This window comes from Stenella coeruleoalba, assembly GCF_951394435.1.
Source record: "Stenella coeruleoalba genome assembly, chromosome: 4".
NCBI classification, from domain to species: domain Eukaryota; kingdom Metazoa; phylum Chordata; class Mammalia; order Artiodactyla; family Delphinidae; genus Stenella; species Stenella coeruleoalba.
The window spans coordinates 28,268,222-28,293,337 of NC_137149.1; the positions used below are offsets into that span (position 1 = coordinate 28,268,222).

Genomic DNA, 25,116 nt, shown 5'->3' on the forward strand with positions numbered 1-25,116 from the left:
ACATCCTGTAGAGTTCTGAGTCCACAGGAAGACAATGAAAGAGAATATATATTTCTTGCTGCCTTTTGGGTAGGCAAATATTTCTCTCTCTATCCAGTTAGATCAATCTTTTTGTAAAAATTCCTCCCAAATTCCAGCAATATCATTTCTGTCAGTATGAGTACATTTCAAATGGGAAGTTGTGAGAGGTCAATTCGTGGGGCTGCCAACCCAATGCCATCTGAAATGGAAGTTTAAGTAAAATCTTTATTATATATGTCAGCACATTATATATATATGTCAGTGGGAAGCCATTTCAGTTTATATAAATTTTAAGATTTTATAATATTCTTCTTCAGCTCTTAACGGCCTGAGGCAAATTGATCCCAATGCAACTAGACAATTTAACTAAAAATTTCATAACCAATTAAAAAAAAAACCAAATCTGTTCAAAATGACTGATCTGCTGATTTTGATACTAGTTTAAAAGCAAACTTTTCCACCTTTCAAAGTTTTCCATGACAGATGTTTTCTTTTATTTGTTTCTATTTTTGCTTGTTACTCCATAGAAAACAATAAACATAAACTTCTAAAACAGATGGCTACTATTGTAGTTTGTAATTTATTAAAAAAGAATATAACCCAAAACATCTGCCCTAATCTGGATCTAGTTCTCAGAAATGATTTAGAGTTGATGTTTCCCAATTGGAAATGATAATGGTATGTACATAGTGACTGGACAAACACTAAGGTGAGCATTGTGCTTCTGTGGAAGCATTTGAAAAAGCTCACAAGGATTCTGTTCCCCTCTCTGTGGGAAGGTATTCATTATCCTCCACTAGTACCTCCTGGGCTTCTACAAGCAAAAAACACCCAAAGCAAGATTTTGAGTAATGTGAGAAACTCCCTCATAGTGTAGAAACCCAGTGACTTTATTAGCATGAATAAAATCATTAGCACAATTCTGTGCATGCCTGCTGTGCTTTTGAGGGGTAATTTTTTTTCCTGCTAAGTGTTATGATAATTGTCTTTATTGTTTAAAAGAATAACATTTTTTTTTCCTTTTTAACTCAATCAGTTTAGTCTTAGGTAGTCACACAGTGTTGGAATCAAACTTGAAATCTGGGTTAGAAGTTGTGAATGAATTTAACCTGGGAAAAGTTTGATGGTGGCATTCTTGCTGCACTTAAATGTGATGAAACTATTATAAAGGAAGACTAGTTTCTGGATTCATTTTTGGTGGGACATTTCTAAAGCTCTCCTTTTGTCTCCCCCATTTTTTAAAGTCTCCAAAAGGAGATCACTCTCAGAAAGCTTTTTTTGGGGGGTATGCAGGCCTCTCACTGCTGGGGCCTCTCCCGCTGCAGAGCACAGGCTCCGGACGCGCAGGCTCAGCGGCCAGGGCTTACGGACCCAGCCGCTCCACGGCATGCGGGCATGCGGGCATGCGGGCATGCGGGATCCTCCCAGACCGGGGCACGAATCCGCGTCCCCTGCATCAGCAGGCAGACTCCCAACCACTGCGCCACCAAGAAAGCCCCTCTCAGAAAGCTTTTTAATGGTGTACTTAAGTTTACGCTTTATTCTACCCTATCCGTTCTGTCAGAATGTCTCCTTAGAGTATCACTTTGACCAGGTAACTCCACTGTTTGGTGTCCATTACCCCCAGAGAATATAGTGCAAACATCATAGCCTGACTATTAGGGCCCTCTGTAATCTGGGTTTATTAAACTGTTGATGTATAGTTAATTGCCTTTTCAAGTCTAGTGACATTTCTGCCTAAATATTGGGAACAATATTCATATTGCTTCCAACAATCATATTGCTTCCACAGGATATGATTTTATTAGATCAGTTATATATTTCTGGGATATGTATTTGTAAAAAAAAGTTATTATTTAACTTTTTCAAAGTATACCAAAGTCTTGTGCATGAAATTGCACCAACTAGATCCTGACTCAGTGCATGCCTGTGACCAGCAATTCTGCTCCTTAGGTATGTGTTCAACAAAATTAAATGCATATTCCAACCAAAAGAGATGTACAAGAATATTCAAAGAAGCATTATTTGTAATAGTCCAAAGGCAAGGTAGTCTCTTATAGCTATAGATAGAATTTGTAAACTCTAAGTTGCTCATAAAAGCAATTGTCCTTCAATTATAAGTGTCCATTAATAAAAAATGTGTATAACTGTATCTCGGTGTATTTATAAAATGCACTATTATACAGCAATAAAAATAACCAAATTACTGCTACATGCAACAACATGAATACATTTTCTAAATATAACATTGAGTAAAAGAAGCCAGAAATATTAAAAAAATACATGCTATAAAATTTAATTTGTATAAAGTTAGAAAATAAGGAATGGTGTTAGAAGTCAAGATAGTGAGTAAGGGGGGGGTGATTGGCAGGTGGCAATATAAGGTCGTCTGGTGGCTGGTGGTGATCTAGTTTTTGCCCTGGGTAATGGTTGCATAGTATGTTTATTTTGTAATAAGTCATCAAACTATTCACTTATGTGTATTTTTTGGAATCTAGGCTATTTTTAAAATCAAGTTTATTAACAAAAACTATAAAAAATGTCTTGATTTCTATTTTTAGGAATCAAGTTTTGTTCAGAATATCAAAGATGAACTAGAGTGATTTGAAAAATATGTTTCAAGACCATATTGATATCATAACAAGAGCAGAGGGAAATTATAAAAGAACAAAATAAGGAAATAAGACTGACTAAATTAAAAGAATTTTAATTTACCACTACAGTGGTAGTTCTGTAAGAGAAAGCCATGATCCACAAAGACACAAGGGATGGAAAACAGGGAAAAATAGGATATTAAAATCCAGTATAAATTGGAAAAAGAGGGGAAAACCAGAGGAAGCATGCCCAAGAATAAGTTCTCTTAAAGAGGGGACTAGAAAAGTCAGAGGATGGGTGGATTTTAGTTGTTACTCATCAGAAACTATGAATTTGTCCCGGAGAAATTTAACAAAGAAATAAGGTGAAGATCATGGAGAGTAGACTGGGATGGCTTCCAGTAGAGAGATTAAGAGGATTAATGTAAGGTGGTCTCTTAAATTTGCACACACCCTTCCTAGTATTCCTCATAAAAGTAATTATGTTAAACATAGATTGCTACACCATGTGGTTATAGACTGGGGAGAAGGTAACTTGAAGGATCAGTGTAAAATTCTCAAAGAATATCCAGATGAGTTTCAAGGTAACAGTCATGGCAGGTGACTCTGCAGGTACTAGCTGTGTCCTGTGGGAACGTGCCTCAAAAACTGTGGAATCTAAGAGGAAGCACAGAAATGATGAGGTTTATCTTCCAGCAGCCTGCTAGGTTAAAAATAGATCAAGTTGAGTTAGATCTTGGTTGGATGGGAGAAAGCCTGAGTGGATGACTCCAAAGTGATGGTGGATAAAAATTACATAAACAAGTGCTTTGGGAAGACAGAGAACTCATTGATTCCATAACTACCAGAATATGAGTGTCCACATTTTCTGAAAGATGAAATCTAAAGTACTGTATTTGAGAAACACAATACAGTCACCAGAATGCAGAGGGAGATAGACAGAAAAGAAGGCTCTCAAAATCAACAAACAACATTGGCTTTACTTGTAGAAGGGTAGGAAAGACTCAGCTAAGAAGATGGACCTGTTACAAATTCAGCTGAAAAACATGATAGTGGTTTTCAGTGGTGGTTGCATATTAGAATCACCACAGGAATTAAAAAATATTGAGGCCTGGGCCTCACCACAAGCCAATTTAACCAGAGTATCTGGTGAGTATAATGTGTACTAGGTGAAGAACCACTAGAACAGGAGGTCAGGAGAGGTTAATGCTTAATTAGGACTCTGCTTATGGGCAAATGGGAAATGTTTCACTCCTCACTAGGCTCTATGGGTCACAGACTTCAGAGGCATCAGTAGATGCTTCAGATAAGGATTACTGGATAGTTATTTTCCAGCTGAAAAAAATATTTTACACATGGAAAAACTTTCCCTAGGGGGTAGGTTTATAGGCCTAAGCAATTCCACAGCTAGAGGTAGTGGCGACAGAACAGGAGCACGTGAAGGCTCTATCAAGAGACATAGGCCATGCTCAGTTACAGTGCCAGGAAGCTGACAACACCGGCTCAGGGAAATTAGGAAGTTTAGAATAAGTTAGATATGGCGGAAGGGTGGAATGTAAGGCTTCACGTAAGGCTTGCTGCCTGGGTTTACTACCATGGCAAATGTCTGTGCAAGAAGACAAGGCTTTCTCAAATGCCATAATCTGAGAGAGGAGATGTTATGCGCAGGTGGATTTTCTTCTGGAAATAAACATAATTAGCCTCTGGATGGAAAGTTTATTTCCCTTTCAAGTTCACAGGACATGGATTTTGGTAGTGGGCAGCATAGACTGACGACATCTGGGTGAGGCTGAAACTAAGGAGGCTGGGGTTTAAGGAGCTCCAGCAGCTTCCGCTTGAGCAGAGCTCTTCAGTGGGTAGCCAGGCCATTTTCTCGTAGAGCAGGAAGATGAAATGAACATTCAGAGATGAGGTCAAGGATAGAGAAACTGTTGCTGATGAGAGACAGGAATTTTAGGGGAAACTTATGAAAATTTAGTGTTTCTTAACAGATAAACTTGGAAATTTAAGCAAGATAATTATTATGGTGCATATGCTGTACAGGGCATGGCAGAACATTAGCATCTCTGGCTCCGGCACTAAAATGCCCGTAGCACCTTAGCTGAAACCCACTGGGAGAATCAGGTGAGGGCTAAGGGCTTGATTCAGATTAGGTAACCTATACAGCTGTGAGGGGATAAGTGTCTGGGAATTAAGACAGCCTAAGGAATGTGGGACTGCGTTAACCAGGGCTATAGGACATGATGGCATTAACCTTAAAGGTCTCTCAGGAAGATATAGATGGTCAGATCTAATTATATTATCCTTTGAGGGATTGTTTCTTAAACAATTACTTTGGTGAAGCAAGGAGTTTTGGGGGTGGAGCGTGTAGTGACTTCACTGGGACTCTGGAGCTCTGGGTCCCTTGTAATTTTGTTGGCAGTGCTGAGGGAAGGGAGCAGGGTCTTATGCAGAACGCTTGGAGCTCTGTGGTTCCTCCTCCCAACCAAGTCTTGTGTGGACAATTTCAAGGTGAGGAATATGCCTTGGATCCTATGAAAGGGAGTTGTGGCTAGTGGTGGCCCATTGTTGCTGGGAGGAAATCTAATTCCTTACATCAACCGAGTGAACAGAAAGCTATGTGCTTACAGCAGTGAATGTCAAAAAGACACAATAAAACCTGGCAGCTATTTCTTATCTAAAGACTGAGTAAACAGGAAGAGAACAAGTTAATTTGACCCCAACAGTAAATAACAAAATAAGTGATACAATATTAAGCCATTTTCATAAAAATCAGGAAAAATATTAGGATACTTTCATTCCAACGTAAACATTTTTAAAGAGGTTTTAGCTAATGCAGTAAGTGAAACAATCAATGTAATTATTAGATCAATTTATCTCTATTTCAGATGACAAAAATCCAAAGGCTTTTCTTAAAAATTGCTAAAACTTAAAGAAAATTTGGCAGATTGGCTAGATAAAAAAAAATCAATGTACAAAAATCTATAGAAATTCTTTGGATTGGTAAGAAGGATTTAAAAATGGAAACAGAGAGATCTCATTTGAAATAGTGATCAAAGAAATTTAACAAGCAAGCCATTTCCTATTTGAAAAACATTAAAAACATTATTGGAGGATGTTATATAAAGTCTAAACTAATATAGAGATATAATATGTGTTCCCGGGGGAAAGGAGTACTATTTTAAAATTATTAAATTTCATAAATATATCATCTCGATCAGACTTCCAGTGGGGAGGAATTTTCTTTTACTGGAATGAGCTAAAATGAAGTAAAATTTCATATCAAAGTACTATTGTCTGAAATTAGCTATGCCAATTTGAAAAAGAAGAGCCTAGAGTACTTGATTTGCTGGATATAACTGCTACCATAGTTCAGTAATTTGACTGTTCAGGTAGTGTAATTGCTATAACCAGCAACCCTCAAATTTTAGCAGCCAACACAAGTAGTTCATACTCTTGTAACAGCTAGGGAGGGCAGAAGGGTCTTTTCCAGCAGTCAGTCAGGGATATGCTATATCAGTCAGGAGACCAAAACTGTACCACTAATTTGAACAAGGACAATTTCAGTTGGAGATCTGTTAACTAGGGGGATAACTACTAAGGTGTAGAGAAAACTCTAAAGACTAGAGGAATAGCAGATCTGAGGAGCAGCCACTACCTCTAGGGCTGAGGCAGAGTACCCAAGGAAGAAATAAACTTGGGAGAGCCGCCCATCACCACCCCCAGAGAGCTGAATCAGAGCTCTCTGGGGAGGTGATGGCTGTGGCCCATTGGAAGGTGGGAAGGTCTGCTGAGGAGTCACAGGCTGGGGCTGGCAAGCAGGACACTGCCCACTGTGCTGGCAAGACTCACTGAGAAGCTGCCTGCTCGGGCTCCATGGCAACTTGTGGGGAGCATGAGAGCCATTAGGTGTCTGGCATGCTGTCTGCTGCCATGTGCTGCAACCATCAGTAGGAAAACCCACCTTGGAACCAGGATGAGAAGCTCCTTCATCTTAGCATCCTTCTAACACCCTCTGCTGACAAGCTTAACCTCATGTCATCTGCAAAGAAGTATTCGTTTATACGATCTGGCTCCAGGATAGCAAAGCAGGGCAAAGAGGTAGATTTGGCATTGAGAGGCAACACGCTGATAAACCAGCACACCTGTGTTCTTTCTATCTTGTGGCTCTTCCTTCCTCCTGAGAGTTTTCGCTTATCCACTGATTGGTGAAGAGATGGAGAAGTCCCACTTTTTCTAAACATCCTTGGTGAGTAGTCACTAATCATGTGGTCTCACCTAAATGCAAGAAGAATGAGAAATATCTTCTAGTGGTGTACCCAGGAAGACGAGGAAAACACAGACACTGATGAGTACTTGTCATCTCTACAATCCAAGCAATATGTTACTGGCCTAGGAAAAGACAACTAGACCAGGCAAATAGAATTAGAGGACAGATAAGTGCATATTAAATAGATCAATTTCACGGTTAGAAATAAATATATTTATTGGCTCCTTGAAAATCTAGCTTATAATAAGAAATAAAAGCTCCATTATATAAAGGTATTTATATAAGGGTATTTATTGCTGAATTCTTTTTTTTTTTTTTGCGGTACGCAGGCCTCTCACTGTTGTGGCCTCTCCCGTTGCGGAGCACAGGCTCCGGATGCGCAGGCTCCGGATGCGCAGGCTCCGGACGCGCAGGCTCAGCGGCCATGGCTCACGGGCCCAGCTGCTCCGCGGCATGTGGGATCTTCCCGGACCAGGGCATGAACCCGTGTCCCCTGCATCGGCAGGCAGACTCTCAACCACTGTGCCACCAGGGAAGCCCTGAATTCTTTTATAATGATTTACAAACACATACGCAAGCAAAATACCCCATGAATGTCCAAGTTGAATCAGTTGTGGTATATTATATTAGAGAATATAATTCTGTAATATAAAATGAGTTAGATCCACGTTTTATGAACTGGAGGAATGTTTGTGATGTGTTAAATGAGAAATGTGACGGATTTGGTACAATTCCACTTCTGTGCAAAAAAATGCGAAGAATCCTATGTACATGTATGCTTGTATGTATTTGTATGACCCAGGAGAAAAGTGTTAACATTGGCTACCCAGGGTGAGGGTAGAAGGAGAAGGAAAATCATTAACTCTTTGTGCATCTTAGCTTGTTTTGTTAGATACCATTCACGTGAATTTCTTTTCTAAGATAAAATAATAAAATGTGAAGTAAAAGAGTAAACCTTTATCTGTGTCACACAACAAATAAACAAATGTCTTAGGTCTGGAAATCCAGACAGCAACAAGCCGCCTCTTCCAAAATGCTGACAGATACAAATTTGAACTAGTTACTTAGCTTGCCCATACTTTGTCTCACAACACCTCTCCAGCTGCCTGTCTTTGAACACATGCAAGAGAGAACTGACCTTAACAGTTGGATGACATTGCAGACATAGTACCGTTTGGGTGATAACTGTTTTTAGCTGAAAGAATGTGTCAGTATATTTATACTGAAGGTGTGGGAAGGCAGTTTGGGTATAATGAGAGTTCAAGTTTCTTTATATCCAGTGTGTAATATTCAGATTATACTAATATTTAGTAACTATATATCCATATATTATATATATGTAAAACACTGACACACAAAAAGAAGCAGAAAGATTCAGTTTAATAATTAAAAACACAAAAGGTAGTATGTTTGCTTGGAATGATCAGTGCTTCTCATATGTTTCCCCTAAAATAATACTAGAGGAAAATGAACACCTATGCATAGTAATAGGGAGAAATTCAGCATAAAGGACCCCCTTCATGTATGACATTTCTTTGAAATTTCATGATTTCTCTATTTAAAACTTCATGTAAGTTTTGCATTCTACTCCATATTCAATTTTACTTTATGAATTTAAAGTTTTAGATTATATACAAGTTAAATCACTTAATTCATCTCTAATTCTACCCCTACCTCAGTGCCCCAGCCAGTTAAAATATTCAGGAAAATGCACAATATTTATCTTGTGACTTTAGCCCAGAAAAACAATTTGGTACCCCTGAGAGCAAATGCATCTCTCCTGCAAAGGGAGAAATACCTGACACCAGGGAGCCATCAAATAATCAAAGAAAGGAGATAATCTGCTTTCTCTCTGTCACTATGTTCTTGGAAGTGTTCCTTAAGGGATAGGAGACAACTTTCTCCTAGGTTACATTTGTAACAGAGACTGACTGGATGCCCACCAATCTCCTTGCCTCTTCTGGGCAGATAGTACTGTGTTCAGCAGCTTCCCTTGCAGGCAGATTGGAACCATGGGATCAGGAGCTGGTCAATGGAATGTTCTTGGAAGTGTTGAATTCCATTTCCAGGCCTTGCCACAAATCTCCTGCATGATTTTCCTCACTCTCAACATTTTTGCTGGTTGAATGCAGAGGAGCTTGTGGGTGACTCCGAGGAAGCTGTAGTAGATAGTGGTGCAATGAGATAAAAGGAACCAGTATTCTGAATAACCATGTAAAAGGATGTGAAGTGAACACCTTGTCTTGTATTGAGCCACTATTATCCTAATATATGTATATTATATATATGTGTGTGTGCATGTGTGTGTATAATCTTATAGCAATCTTTATAGCAGCTCTAAAAGGATAGTTTTATAGATGAAGAAACTAAGAGACTAAGTGCTTGTTCAGTTTTTCATAGCTAATGGTAGAACTAGAATTTGAATTTAGTGCTTTCTGATTCTTACATAATGAAAGATTCTTACATATGAAAATAGGCTACCAATGGGATTTCAAGTAGGTGAGGACTCTTTTTATATTTAAATTTGCTGTTAGAAACACTCATTGGGAAATTTGGTTTGTGTACTGAGACCAGCTTTTTTAAAAGGGGGGTGCTATTTTACAGGTATAAATGAATTTTCTTATCATGCTCCCCTATGTTGATTAAAACTATCTTCTGTCTAGAATAGGCTAGGTTTTTAAAATTGATTCTTTAAATTGTGGTGAAATATGCATGGCATAAAACTTTACCATGTTAACCATTTTTAAGTGTACAGTTTAGTGCCATTAAGCACATTCACACTGTTCTGCAACTGCCACCCCACTCATGCAGAACTTGTTTCATCTTCCCAAACTGAAACTCCTTACCCATTAAGCAGTAACTACCCAATTCTCTTCCCTGATCCCTGGCAACCACCATTCTACTTTCTGTCTCTATAAATTTGACTGCCCTATGTACTTTATCTATGTGGTATCATAGAGTATGTGTCCTTTTTTGACTCACTTATTTCACTTAGCATAATGTCTTCAAGGTTTATCCATATTTAAGTATGTGCCAGAATTTCCTCCCTCTTTAAGGCTGCATAATATTCCATTGTATGTATATACCATATTTTGTTTATCTGTTCATCCACTGATTGACATTTGGGTTGCTTCCACATTTTGGCTATTGTAAATAATGCTGCTATGAACATGGATGGGCAAGTACCTGTTCAAGTAGCTGCTTTTAATTCTTGTGGGTAAATGCCCAGAAGTGGAATTGCTGGATCATATGGCAATTCTACTTTTAACTTTTTGAGGAATCTCCACTCTGTTTTCCATAGCAGCTGCACCATTTTATATTCCAGTCAGCAGTGCACAAGGGCTCCAATTTCTCCACTTCCTTGCCAACACGTGTTATTTTTTGTTTCTTGGATAAAAGCCATCCTGATGAATGAAATGGTATCTGTTGTGGTTTTGATTTGCATTTTTCTTAAGCAGTAGTGATGCTGAGCATCTTTCCTGTGCTCATTGATCATTTGTATATCTTGTTTGGAGGAATATCTGTTCAAGTCTTCTGGCCATTTTTAAATTGGGTTGTTTGTTGTTTTGTTGTTGAGTTGTAGCAGTTCATTATAAATTCTGGATATGAACTCCTTGTCAGATATATGATTTGCAAAGATTTTGTCCCATTTTCAGTCCTTTTCATGCTGTTGAAAATGTCCTTTGATGTTTTTTCATTTATCAAATGTCATTTGATCATCAAAAGTTTTTAATTTTGATAAAGTCCGATTTATTTTTTTCTTTTGTTGCCTATGCTTGGTGTGACATCCAAGAAATCATTGCCAAATCCAACGTCATGAAGTTTTCCCCATTTTCGTCTAAGCAGTTAGGTCTTTGATCCATTTTGAGTTCATTTTTGTATATGGTGTAAGGTAAGTGTCCAACTTCATTGCTTTGCATATGGATATCCTGTTTTTCCAGCACCATTTGTTGAAAAGGTTATCCTCTTATGAAATAAAATGATGTCGGTTCATATAAGAAAAAAAATTAAAAAGTCATCGTTGGACTTCCTGGTGGCGCAGTGGTTAAGAATCCGCCTGCCAATGCAGGGGACATGGGTTCAAGCCCTGGTCCGGGAAGATCCCACATGCCACGGAGCAACTAAGGCCCTGCGCCACAACTACTGAGCCTGCGCTCTAGAGCCTGCAAACCTCAACTACTGAGCCCATGTGCCACAACTATTGAAGCCTGTGCGCGTAGAGCCCGTGCTCTGCAGCAAGAGAAGCCACTGCAATGAGAAGCCTGCCTATCGCAAGAAAGAGTAGCTCCTGCTTGCTGCAACTAGAGAAAGCCTGCGCGCAGCAACGAAGACACAACACAGCCAAAAATAATAAATAAATTAATTAATTAAAAAAAAAGTCAGGGTTCCCTGGTGGCGCAGTGGTTGAGAATCTGCTTGCCAATGCAGGGGACACGGGTTCGAGCCCTGGTCTGGGAGGATCCCACATGCTGCAGAGCAACTAGGCCCGTGAGCCACAACTGCTGAACCTGCGTGTCTGGAGCCTGTGCTCCGCAACAAGAAAGGCCACGGCAGTGAGAGGCCCGTGCACCACGAAGAAGAGAGGCCCCCGCTCGCCACAACTAGAGAAAGCCCTCGTGCAGAAACGAAGACCCAACACAGCCAAAAATAAATAAATAAATAAAATTTTTTAAAAAGTCATTGTTATTAGGGGCTTTTTTTAATTTTAATTTTTTAACATCTTTATTGGATATAATTGCTTTACAATGGTGTGTTAGTTTCTGCTTTAAAAACAGTAAATTTACATTGATCATATAAAAATAAATGTTTTTTAATTTTAATATTTTATGGCTGGTGAGGAAGAAGTAAGAACTAATACATTTTTTATCACATGTCACATTCCAGATGCTTATATATACTATCTTATTTAATTCTCATAAACCTATATATAAGTGGCCAAAATGGAATTTGAACCCAGGTCTAACTCCAAAATTTTGTTCATCCCACTATAGCATGGGAACAATTTTTAACATTATATATGTATATGGAAAAACCAAACTATTAAACTTATTTTAAACATGAGGTGTACCTCTAAAATACAACAAATCAATTCCTTTTTGGGAGTTTTGCGAGGTTTGGGGGTTTCTGTGTTAAAGCTACGCTTTCCAAGTGGCTGCAGTATTTAAAACATGGAGTCTTGCTTATTTTCCCCCTTCTCAGATTACTTTGTGACCCTCTTTCTATTCCAGTACATCATGGATAATAGCACTAAACTGGAACTAATGGGAGAAAGAGAAGCTGAAACTGCAGTGTTCCTAGTTAAAGGTGGATCAAACACAGGCCTTTCACTTGAAGTAGTTGATGGAGCTTCAGAAGTACAGTCTTCAAACCTGACTGCCAAGTGATCTACTCACAATATATCCCTCAGTTTATCTTCAGCTCTTCAGGCACTAGCCAGTATATTTATGGGCAAACCAAAACAAAATGAGTGTCCTTGATTTTTCAAGTATGGATACATTTAGATGATTCTTTGAAATTTGTTCTTATCAATTTCTATTGATAAAAAATTTTTAAGAGAAAAAGCAACTTGAGTAAAGATTTTGGTATCAGCCTTTTTCTGAGTGTAGCATTTATGTCAGTCTAAAGGGAAGAAATTGTTCAGAGGCTTGTCTTAAAAGGCTAGATAGGAACACGGTGCCATTTAGTGCTAGGCTGCACTGACAGATTTACTGCCTGCTTGGAGCTGAGGCCGCATCGTGATGGAAGTGGCAGGTGAGGGCTGCAGAGAAGAGGATTCCCATGCTCCGTGCATATGTGTAACTGGCAACGTCCAGGGTCACGGAGGGGCAGGCCTGTGTTTTCAGTCAGGATTTGTGTGTGTGTATTGTGGAGGGGAGAGTTATTTTTCTCTTATCCCTCACAGCAAAGAACTCTTCTCATTGCTTGGTTAGTACACATTCCCAAATGACCAAAGCAAAGATGAGCACTCGGGCTTTAGAAATCGTGTAATGATTATGTCTTACAAAAAGTTCTGTAGCATGAAAAAAAATCACAACTGCCAAAAAATTAAACTAACCTGTTTGCCACCCATTTTAAATAAAAGCCACTAGATGTAAACTAATGGCACTTAGGGCATGGGCATGATGTCCTTTCTATAAGTAGCACTGATAATAAAATATAATATGCAGAATTTCAAACTCGGTTCATAATGAATTAAACTTCACTTTTTTTTTTTTTTTGCTGTACGTGGGCCTCTCACTGTTGTGGCCTCTCCCGTTGTGGAGCACAGGCTCCGGACACGCAGGCTCAGTGGCCATGGCTCACGGGCGCAGCCGCTCCGCGGCATGTGGGATCTTCCCGGACCGGGGCATGAATCCGTGTCCCCTGCATCAGCAGGCAGACTCTCAACCACTGTACCACCAGGGAAGCCCCAAACTTCACTATTTTGAAGTAATTGTTAGACACCTACTGCGGAAGTACAATCATGCCACCTAAATTTATTAGAAATTGTAAATGCCTCTAGTCTAGAGGAAAAAGCGACCATTTAAGGAAGTGGAACTACAGATTCAAGGGATCTCTTGGACAGAGGGATCATATGTAAGTGTAGAGAGACTGAAATTGGAGCCTATGTGCCAACATAAAGAGAATTCTGCACAAATACTGCTGGAAAGCACTTCCTTCAGTATGTGTTGACATTCTAAGAGGCTCCACACACTACTGACTTTCCTTTAAAAAAAATTTCAACTGAATTAATGAGGGAGCATCTCCACTGCCATCCACTATTAAAACACATCTTCAGTATTTAAAATTGGTAATTTGGTAACTAAATTGGTAGTTAATATTTGGAAGATAAAAATGCATTCAGTGTCTTAAATTGGTAGCATTGTGTAGTCAGATTTGCTGGTAACTAGTTGTCCCAGTTTCTTTATTTTAATATCGATTGTTAATCCTGTACAGCATTGACCAGGTCTCATTCCTTTCTGAATTCGCAGTACCCAGCCTGGAGCTTGGATCCTGTCCCATAGGTGCTTAGTGAGTGTGTATCAAATCTTAGTGTGTTTAAAAGGAAACTCCTCAGGCACTCATGCCAATTCTTTTGTCCTGTTGAGTCCTGGGCTCCCAATGCTCTCACTTTGTGGCCCACTTAAAATGTCTATGTTTGCTTTGATGTGCCCAGAGAAGCAGCAGAACTGACTTTGCCTACTTTGATAGGTGGATGTGTCTGTGGTGGAGACAGTTTTGAAATCATCTGATAATGACATTGAGTGCTGCCAGAGTATTATAAGTTGATGAGTTATGAGGAAACTCCTAGACACAGGGGAAAAGATCTAGACACAGATCTTTTAGGGAAACTACATTAATCTATCTCTTGTTTAGTACCTATAGTAAAATGCAAAACCGACTAATATAGCACTTTTCACACTGTATTGTAATTATCTGTTTATGAGTCTATTTTTTACAAATTTTAAGTATAGTTTAATTACTTTATCTATTTATTTATTTATTGAGTCTGTCTCTCGTAGTAGTGTGTCAGATTCACAAAGTCAGGTAACATGTCTGATTTATCTTCATCTAGTATTTAGAGCTTGTTACCTACCAGATCCTTAATAATTATTAATTAAACTAGTAAAAACAAATGAGTGCAAATAGAATCTTCTTATAGTGCATACTGGAAAACCATATATATGTGTGTGCATAGCTTTACTTATATATATCTATAATTTCATATAATTATATATATTTTAATATAGTATGCATATATGATATTGGTGTATTTTTTTCCTGTTTGGTGCATAACAATCAGTGTGATGGGCTGGTTTGAAATTTTTTTTTTAACTTATTTTTTTGGCTGTGTTGGGTCTTCATTGCTGTGTGCAGACTTTCTCTAGTTGCGGTGAGCGGGGGCTACTCTTCGTTGCAGTGCACGGGCTTCTCATTGCAGTGGCTTCTCTTGTGGCAGAGCACAGGCTCTAGGCAGGCGGGCTTCAGTATTTGTGGCTCATGGGCTCTGTAGTCGTGGCTCACGGGCTCTAGAGTGCAGGCTCAGCAGTTGTGGCGCACGGGCTTAGTTACTCCGCGGCATGTGGGATCTTCCTGGACCAGGGCTCGAACCTGTGTCCCCTGCATTGACAGGCGGATTCTTAACCACTGCACCACCAGGGAAGCCCTAAAATTTAAATGAAGAGAAATTCAAGATTAACTGTCCAAGAGTTTTGAGAGTTTGTAAGGCTGATGTACAGTAAAATGACATAAAGGTTTTCTGACCCACTGGTTTTAGTGGTTCTTGGAATATTTATTCTCTATGGAAATATTGTTGCTCCCATATTTTGAAAAAAGAATTGAAAAAATCTTATTCATTGAGAATGACTTCACTGTTCATGAGGGGAGAATGGAACTTACCTTAATGTGAGAAGAAGGCTCAAACCATCTTACATTTTGTTTTTCATGGAAGCTAACATTATATGGCATCACTGTATCAGCCTCCCCTTTCTCCCCCCATATACACACATGCAAAAGGAATTCAAAATTTAAAGCACAATAAGAGAGTGTATATGATCTGACCAGGATATATCTGCTCCTTAACAGGCTTCCTGTTCCTAAAAAAAGAGTTAAGCTTGTTTCAGCATGTTTCTTTCAGAACCTGAGGAAATGGAATGGAAGATGGCCAGAGAACCTGTCATGGACCTGGGGGGCCCAGAGCCCCTTTTTTTATTGCACTAGTTCAGCTGCCTTGATGCTTTATCCCTAGGTCCTGAGCAAACTTATACATTTCCTGAAATTTTTTTTCTTATCACATTACATTAGATCATTTTTCATTATCAAATAGTTTACTTGAGACTTCATCAAAGTTACAAGTTGCTTATTTTATCCATGTTAGGGATAAGTTGAATGGAATGTTCATAATGTATACAGTTGGAATCACAACAGGCACTTTTTGCTGAAACTGTAACTTATTTCTGCATTTGAGCAATAAAATGTAAATATTTTGTAATAAGCATGGGTGCCTGTTAAGTTTTGGAATTTAATACGATAGCTGCCAGTAATTTAAAGTCTTAACTATTATTAAATACTACATAGAGCAACTCTCTGATTGTACATACAGTTTCTACATATAGAAGCTGTAATCATATTGCATAAAAAGGAGTTCTGTGTGTGTTTTGGAAATGGGAATTCAATCCTCTGTAGTTCAGAGCTATTCACAGCTCCCCCATCCCCCTTTCCCATGAAGGGGAACTAGTTCGCAAGTCCATTTATTGGCCTTAACAATGTCAGTGGTCAATATCAATTTTCCAGCAAGATATCAAAGGTAAATGAGGACTCTCCTCTAGGTCTATTTATTAGAAAAATTTTGAGAGAGCTATTGAATAGTTTGTTGGGAAAGGCCTTAAAAAATTTACCCTGTAATTTGAGATGTATTTATTTCATTAAGATCGTGTGCATCCATACTTTCAGCATAGTGACATGTAGTGTCATTTTCCATCATGCTAGGTGGTGACGTCATAAAGAATGGTGTCTAGTTCTCAATACTATCTGATTTATACTTTACTATGCACAGATCTCCCATGGCATTTTTCTAATAAGCCAGAAGATTAATAAGAAAGCTGACTCAGGAGCTGATTCCAGGTTCTGTACAAGAGCATGTCCTAATCACTTGACTTTTCCAAGAAGATCTTCAGTAGAAATGTATTGATACGGTACCAGGTCTTAATGGAGGAAAAAAGGAATTTCGGTCTATTAATAAAATGCCTTATGATTTTCATGTTACACGATAATAATTTTGGATAAAATTGAGCCAAGTAAAGCAATTCTTCATGATATGGACTTGAGCCTTGAGGGTATTTTAAAGAGACATGGGACACAGTCATGAGTAGATCACTCTCCTCATCCAAGGTTCACTTTGGAAAGCAAAGTGTGTTATTTTGAGGGACATTTGAAGAAAATGGTAACTTTAACATTACCATGGAAGACTATGTGTGTAAATACTACAAATAATAATTCTGTTTATTAAAGTACCATATTTTCTGGCTTTCTTTAAAATAAGTCAGTTTCACAGAGATTTACATTTTTCCACAGTCCTTAAAAGTTTTAAATTAAGTGTTTGAATTTTGTCCAAAGAGCAGTCTCAAGACTATAATTTTTGTATTTTTATATTTAATAGTAGTGAACTAGATGAGAGCGACTGGTATTACAATTTGCCTTCACTACCAAAGCTTGGCGTCCCTCTTGATTTGTTTCGTGTAAAGTATACCACTATTTACCAAATATTTCTATTAAATACTGAGTCCAGATTGATTGTCATTGGTCAAAACTTTATTGAAGAAGCAAGTTGATTAGTAGGATTTAAAAAGCAAAACCAAGAATAAAGTCAAATTTCCAAACAGAGGAATTGATCTCTACTAGAAAGGCAGCCTTTTGAGACTTGACAAATGGGTCTTTGAGGCACTCTGCTCTTTCAGTTTGTTGAGCACAGCAGTGTCTGGTTGGAAAAAAAGTCTCACCACATCACGTACATGCCTTGTGTGGTAATCCCTGCAATGATCTGAGAAGTTTCTGCTTACTGTGGTGGCATGCCATGTTCAGCCTTGCTGCAGTCTTATGCAGTGGGTTGTATTTTATTTCAGAAGACTTGTTGCTCATGAACTATTTACTAACTACTTTGGCACCTACTACTATAGTAATGTTATTCACTTATATTTGTTCAGTATTTTAGAGCAGTTGTCCTCCAAGTGTGACCCCTGGTCCAGCAGCAGCATCACATGGGAACTTGACAGAAATGCGAATTCCCAGGCCCAACCCAAGACCTACTGAATCAGAAACTCTGGGGATGGGACTTAGTCATCTGTCCTAACCAACCCACCAGGTGATATTGATGCATACTGGAGTTTGACAACCACTGGCTTACAGTTTTCAAAGCGTTTTCACTTTCCTATTAGACAGTAGGGCACTGATTTTGTTTTGCAGGGGAATCTAAAGCTTAGGGAGGTTGATTGATGTGCTCAAGTTCACTCAAATCTAAGTGACAGAATTTGGACTTGGATCATATTCTTTTTGCTCCAAGTCTTACTATTTTTCCCATCCAGTGCCCTGCTCCCACTTGTCAAAATGACTCAAATTTTGAGAACTGAGGTTTGGGGAATAGACCCAGGCTCTTGCCACACAACTTGGTGATGGTGAATGTTGTCTGGATTTAAGGAGTAACTAGCTTAAGGGGCAAGATTATTTTACTTCCCTTCAGTGGGCAGGCAGGAAATGTGAATTTAGCATAGCTGTGATTCCTGTCAAGTCCAGGGAATCAAGTCACGGTCCTGGAGACGCCAGACTGGAGATGCTAGTTCTCTAGGGAAATATGCCCACCACACCGGCCATGTTATTTATTACCACATCCAGGATTTTCTCACTGCAGTGACGGTAGGGTGTAAGGGTCATTTATGGCTCCCTACTTAAACTGGGTGATAGGACACAGTGCAGAGTATTAAAACAGGAGATTTAATTTATGATGTACAACATTTATTTAGAAAAACTGATTATAATTTGCTTTCTGTGCTGATGCCAGTTCAGAAACATTCCTGAGAAGTTCTAATTATAGCTGAGTTTCCCCAATTATTCTTTCGTTTTGATTTCTTTTAGGAAAAGAAAACATTAAACACTAAGGAGAAAGGTAATCAAACTCCTCTCCTTTTAAAACATCAGCTGGTATAAAAGTGCTTCAAAAACAATCTGCATTATGCTCACACACTGTTCCCTCACTCTTTTGCCTCAATAATGTATATCTTAAAATGTGAAATACCTGAGTTTCTGAAAAATATTATTTTGGAATGGAAGCAGAGGACCAATTTTTACTGAATTTTAAGTCACATAGTTTTGATTAGTATTTTAACCAGATGTAGTTTTCTCCCATCTCCTATTTTGTAACTTCAAACCTAATTTCAGAAAAATATATAAAATAATCTGGAAAAGAATAACATTTTCTCTTTTGTTCATTCTTTGTAATGTGATATTCAAAATCACACAAATAATTATTATGATATAATTTAATATAGTGTTTTTAAATTTTTCTAATTTCCATCTACATATTTTTGTTTAATTCTCAAAATAAAAGTGTGATTTGATTTTTATTATGTCTTATTTGATAGGTGAAGATACTGGGTTTTAGGGAAGTGAGGTGAATTTTCAAAACTGAGTAGCAAGTCAGGCCCTCTGACTTGAAATCCCATTCACTTTCCACCAGACTGAGCCTGCCACAAAGGACACAATGAGGTGTGCTTATGGGCTCTAAGTAATGGGAAAATTTTACTGGTAAATATATAGGGAATTTCTTTCCATCTATGATAAAATTTTATTTAAAAAATTATAAAATAATCTCAGTTTAAAAAACTATAGTGTCTTATTCCAGTTTGTCCTTAAAGTAGAGTAACTATTTTGTGGAGAACCTTGATAATATTCACAATCCTTGTAGTTTGAAAATTGTGACCATCTAGTCAAAGTAAATCGCTTCTAATGTGAGTTCAGGGACTTCCTGGCGGTCCAGTGGTTAGGACTCCACGCTTCCACTGCAGGGGCACGGGTTTGGTCCCTTGTTGGGTAACTAAGATCCCGCAAGCAGAGCGGCGTGGCCAAAAAAAAAAAAACAAAAAACTTTAATGTGAGTTCATATTTAAAAAATATCACAATAGAATAAATAACCCTCAAAATTTATTTCTTCCGTAATATGTTTCCTTTTATCTTCTTTTCTTCCTTCCTATGTTTCTACCTTCCTTCCACATCCAACAGTTTAGCATTTTGAATTTCAGGGACAATTATGAAAAGTTAAAAACTCTAAAATTTATTCCATTTTTAATATTTTTGGAATTCTGGTTTGGTTTTCTCATATAACTGGCAAAGAGGAAGCAATACCACTATTTGACCAGAGAGATTTCCTGGTATCCAAGACTGGTAGCTCACTCCATATTGGTAGAATCTTGGATTACTGAGTTTTAATGAAACTCACAAAAGCCTAAAAATTAATCAAAGGGATGTCTGGCTTATGCAGAAAAATTTGAAAAACTCTATGAGATGATTTTGCATTTTATTGAGAGCAGTGAATCCTTCATCTGTTGCCAGCGTCAATTTAAAAAAAAAATGTGTGTTAGTTGAATTAAGCTGCTGTTCAGGTAACCTTTGGCTTTGGAGGCTGTAGCTCCTGGCACGGCCAGCTTAGGAGAAAGGGTTAGCAATATTGGAACTGGCAAGTTGGATATTGCCAAGCGTCCATTTAGTCTGATGTCTTGTGTCTATCAGAAATCTCTTTTGAGTGCTGCTAAAAGACCTCTTTCCATAACCCCAAAGATAACGATTTTTAGCAGTATGTCACGTGGACGATCTCACTATTTTCTTAAGGCATTTAAACATAATTAACTATCCCAGATTGGCCTGATGCTTTCAATTCTAAGACACTTAAAAGAGTTCTGTTTTTATTCAGGCCCTGAGTATTATCCAGCTCATTTGACTACCAGCTGGCCAATAGGAAACAGAGACAGGTGTGACACTTCAGTTATCAAGAATATAAAAGCTTGGCACCTTTAATTTGAAGCTCTGAATGTGTGTGTGTGTACCACATTATCTGTGAAATAGATGTGTTTCATTTCTCCTTATGGGAAAATAAACAGAAGTCATTCGTTTTCCTTTCTCATAGGGAGTTGTGGCAGTAGGTGGTACTGCCCCAAAATAGCACAAGCATTATTTGTTGGTCCCACGTGCTCTTCCACAACCTTGTCAGCCCCCATCAGAAAGTGAGGTCTATTTCCTCACTTCTCTTGAAACTAGATAAGCTTTTGTGAGACTCTCCATAAAATGCAGCAGAGTGATATGACTTCAGAGTACATGACTTCTGAAGTGAGGTCATAAGAATGGTGAGGCTTCCTTCTGGCTTCCTCTTTTCTGGGACTCTTGTCCTTGGAAATTAAATACCACGTTGTGAAGAAGCCAAGCATCTGCGTGGATAAGCCATATCTAGGTGTTCAGGCCACAGTTCCAGCTGAGGGCCCAGCCCACAGCCAACATCAACCATCAAATATGTGAATGAAGGGGTCTTTGGAGGATTTCTAGACCCCAGCCTTCCAGCCACCCCATTTTATGCTAAGTGAATAAAAATGAACTGTCCCCACTGGGCCCTGCCTACATTGCAGATTCATGAGAAAATGAATATTTGGGCGATTTGTTTTGTAGCAATAGAGAAATGGAAGGGTGCATGCTCCAGAAAAATATTTACACAGCATTTCATATAATTGCAAAAAGAGAAAACAATCTGTTGTACATGTACAAAATACTTCTGAAAGCCAGGCTTCATACACCTTTAAAATTCTATACAAGGGAAGGAAAAATCACCGTCTCTCAGCATCTTTTTTTTACTGTACACACCAGTGCCCAACAGCATCTTAAAGGTATTCACCGCTTCCACTTCCAAAGTCCCAATTCCACCAGTCCTTTTTGGATTTCCTGTAAGTCCGTGTTTGTGGCCAGGATGAGAAACAGTATTTCCAAGAAGATGACTGATCTCATGATGTTCTTTCTGGAAGATCAGCACAAAAAATCCTGGATATAGATTTGAGCTAAAATGGACTGAGAAGACAACCTAACTGAAACAAAGTGGCCTTTTCAGATGCCACTGAGTTATTTAAACCAATCAGCTAAGCAATTTAGTTGATTAGATGGCTGCTTTATTTTTCTTTTAATGTAAAAAGTTTATCAGTGGGAGACTTCCGGGAAGATGGCGGAAGAGTAAGACGCGGAGATCACCTTCCTCTCCACAGATACACCAGAAATACATCTACGCGTGAAACAACTCCTACGGAGCACCTACTGAACGCTGGCAGAAGACCTCAGACCTCCCAAAAGGCAAGGAACCCCCCACGTACCTGGTTAGGGCAAAAGAAAAAACTAAACAGAGACAAAAGGATAGGGACGGGTCCTGCACCAGCGGGAGAGAGCTGTGAAGGAGGAAAAGTGTCCACACACTAGGAAGCCCCTTCGCGGGTGGAGACTTCGGGAGGCGGAGTGGGGGAGCTTGGGAGCCGCGGAGAAGAGCACAGCAACAGGGGTGCGGAGGGCAAAGCGGACAGATTCCAGCGCAGAGGATCGGGCCGACCGGCACTCACCAGCCGAGAGGCTTGTCTGCTCGCCCGCCGGGGCGGGCGGGACTGGGAGCTGAGGCTCCGGCTTTTGTCGGAGCGCCGGGAGAGGACTGAGGTTGGCGGCGTGAACACAGCCTGCAGGGCGTTGGTGCGCCGCGGCTGGCCGGGAGAGAGTCCGGGGAGGGGTCTGGAGCTGCCGAAGAGGCAAGAGACTTTTACGTCCCTCTTTGTTTCCTGGTGCACGAGGAGAGGGGATTAAGAGCGCTGCTTGGGAGAGCTCCAGGGACGGGCGCGAGCCGCGGCTAAGAGTGCGGAGCCCGGAGACGGACATGGGACGCTAAGGCCGCTGCTGCCGCAGCCAGGAGACCTGTGTGCGAACACAGGTCACTAGCCACGCGCCCTTCCGGGGAGCCTGTGCAGCCCGCCACTGCCAGGGTCCCGGGATCCAGGGACGGCTCCCTCGGGAGAGCGCTCGGCGCTCCTCAGGCTGCAGCGTCACGCCGTCACGCCGGCCTCTGCCGCTGCAGGCCCGCCCCGCACTCCGTGACCCTCCCTACCCCCCGGCCTGGGTGAGCCAGAGCCTCCGAATCAGCGGCTCCTTTAACCCCGTCCTGTCTGAGCAAAGAACAGACGCCCTCTGGCGACCTACACGCACAGGCGGGGCCAAATCCAAAGCTGAGCCCCTGGGAACTGTGAGAACAAAGAAGAGAAAGGGAAATCTCTCCCAGCAGCCTCAGAAGCAGCGGATTAAACCTCCACAATCAACTTGATATACCCTGCATCTGTGGAATACCTGAATAGACAACGAATCATCCCAAATTAAGGAGCCCTGTGGATGAAAGGCTCTTGGTGCTGCAGCCAGGAGTCAGTGCTGTGCCTCTGAGGTGGGAGAGCCAACTTCAGGACACTGGTCCACAAGAGGCCTCCCAGCTGCACATAATATCAAACGGCGAAAATCTCCCAGAGATCTCCATCTCAACGCCAGCACCCAGCTTCACTCAATGACCAGCAAGCTACAGTGCTGGACATCCTATGCCAAACAACTAGCAAGACAGGAACACAACCCCACCCATTAGCAGAGAGGCTGCCCAAAATCATAATAAGTCTACAGATACCCCAAAACACACCACCAGACGTGGACCTGCCCACCAGAAAGACAAGATCCAGCCTCATCCACCAGAACACAGGCACTAGTCCCCTCCACCAGGAAGCCTACACAACCCACTGAACCAACCTTAGCCACTGGGGACAGACACAAAAAACAACAGGAACTACGAACCTTCAGCCTGCAAAAAAGGAGACCCCAAACACAGTAAGATAAGCAAAATGAAAAAACAGAAAAACACACAGCAGATGAAGGAGCAAGATAAAAACCCACCAGACCTAACAAATGAAGAGGAAATAGGCAGTCTATCTGAAAAAGAATTCAGAATAATGATAGTAAGGTTGATCCGAAATCTTGGAGATAGAATGGACAATAGAATGGACAAATTGCAAGAATCAGTTAACAAGGACCTAGAAGAACTAAAGATGAAACAAGCAACGATGAACAACACAATAAATGAAATTAAAAGTACTCTAGATGGGATCAATAGCAGAATAACTGAGGCAGAAGAACGGATAAGTGACCTGGAAGATAAAATAGTGGAAATAACTACTGCAGAGCAGAATAAAGAAAAAAGAATGAAAAGAACTGAGGACAGTCTCAGAGACCTCTGGGACAACATTAAACGCACCAACATTCGAATTATAGGGGTTCCAGAAGAAGAAGAGAAAAAGAAAGGGACTGAGAAAATATTTGAAGAGATTATAGTTGAAAACTTCCCTAATATGGGAAAGGAAATAGTTAATCAAGTCCAGGAAGCACAGAGAGTCGCATACAGGATAAATCCAAGGAGAAATACGCCAAGACACATATTAATCAAACTGTCAAAAATTAAATACAAAGAAAACATATTAAAAGCAGCAAGGGAAAAACAACAAATAACACACAAGGGAATCCCCATAAGGTTAACAGCTGATCTTTCAGCAGAAACTCTGCAAGCCAGAAGGGAGTGGCAGGACATATTGAAAGTGTTGAAGGAGAAAAACCTGCAACCAAGATTACTCTACCCAGCAAGGATCTCATTCAGATTTGATGGAGAAATTAAAACCTTTACAGACAAGCAAAAGCTGAGAGAGTTCAGCACCACCAAACCAGCTCTACAACAACTGCTAAAGGAACTTCTCTAGGCAAGAAACACAAAAGAAGGAAAGGACCTACAATAACGAACCCAAAACAATTAAGAAAATGGGAATAGGAACACACATATCGATAATTACCTTAAATGTAAATGGACTAAATGCTCCCACCAAAAGACACAGATTGGCTGAATGGATACAAAAACAAGACCCATATATTTGCTGTCTACAAGAGACCCACTTCAGACCTAGAGACACATACAGACTGAAAGTAAGGGGATGGAAAAAGGTATTTCATGCAAATGGAAACCAAAAGAAAGCTGGAGTAGCAATTCTCATATCAGACAAAATAGACTTTAAAACAAACACTATTAGAAGAGACAAAGAAGGACACTACATAATGATCAAGGGATCGATCCAAGAGGAAGATATAACAATTGTAAATATTTATGCACCCAACATAGGTGCACCTCAATACATAAGGCAAATACTGACAACCATAAAAGGGGAAATCGACAGTAACACATTCATAGTAGGGGATTTTAACACCCCACTTTCACCAATGGACAGATCATCCAAAATGAAAATAAATAAGGAAACACAAGCTTTAAATGATACATTAAACGAGATGGAGTTAATTGATATTTATAGGACATTCCATCCAAAAACAACAGAATACACATTTTTCTCAAGTGCTCATGGAACATTCTCCAGGATAGATCATATCTTGGGTCACAAATCAAGCCTTGGTAAACTTAAGAAAATTGAAATTGTGTCAAGTATCTTTTCTGACCACAACGCCATGAGACTAGATATCAATTACAGGAAAAGATCCGTAAAAAATACAAACACATGGAGGCTAAACAATACACTACTTAATAATGAAGTGATCACTGAAGAAATCAAAGAGGAAATCAAAAAATACCTAGAAACAAATGACAATGGAGACACAACGACCCAA

At 39.7% G+C, this 25,116-nt stretch overlaps 1 long non-coding RNA gene across 4 annotated transcripts in view; it reads left to right on the forward strand.

Annotated features, from left to right (window-relative positions):
• LOC307185411 overlaps positions 1–25,116 on the forward strand; it is a 311,225-nt gene that overhangs the window by 191,382 nt on the left and 94,727 nt on the right. The window lies entirely within an intron of this gene.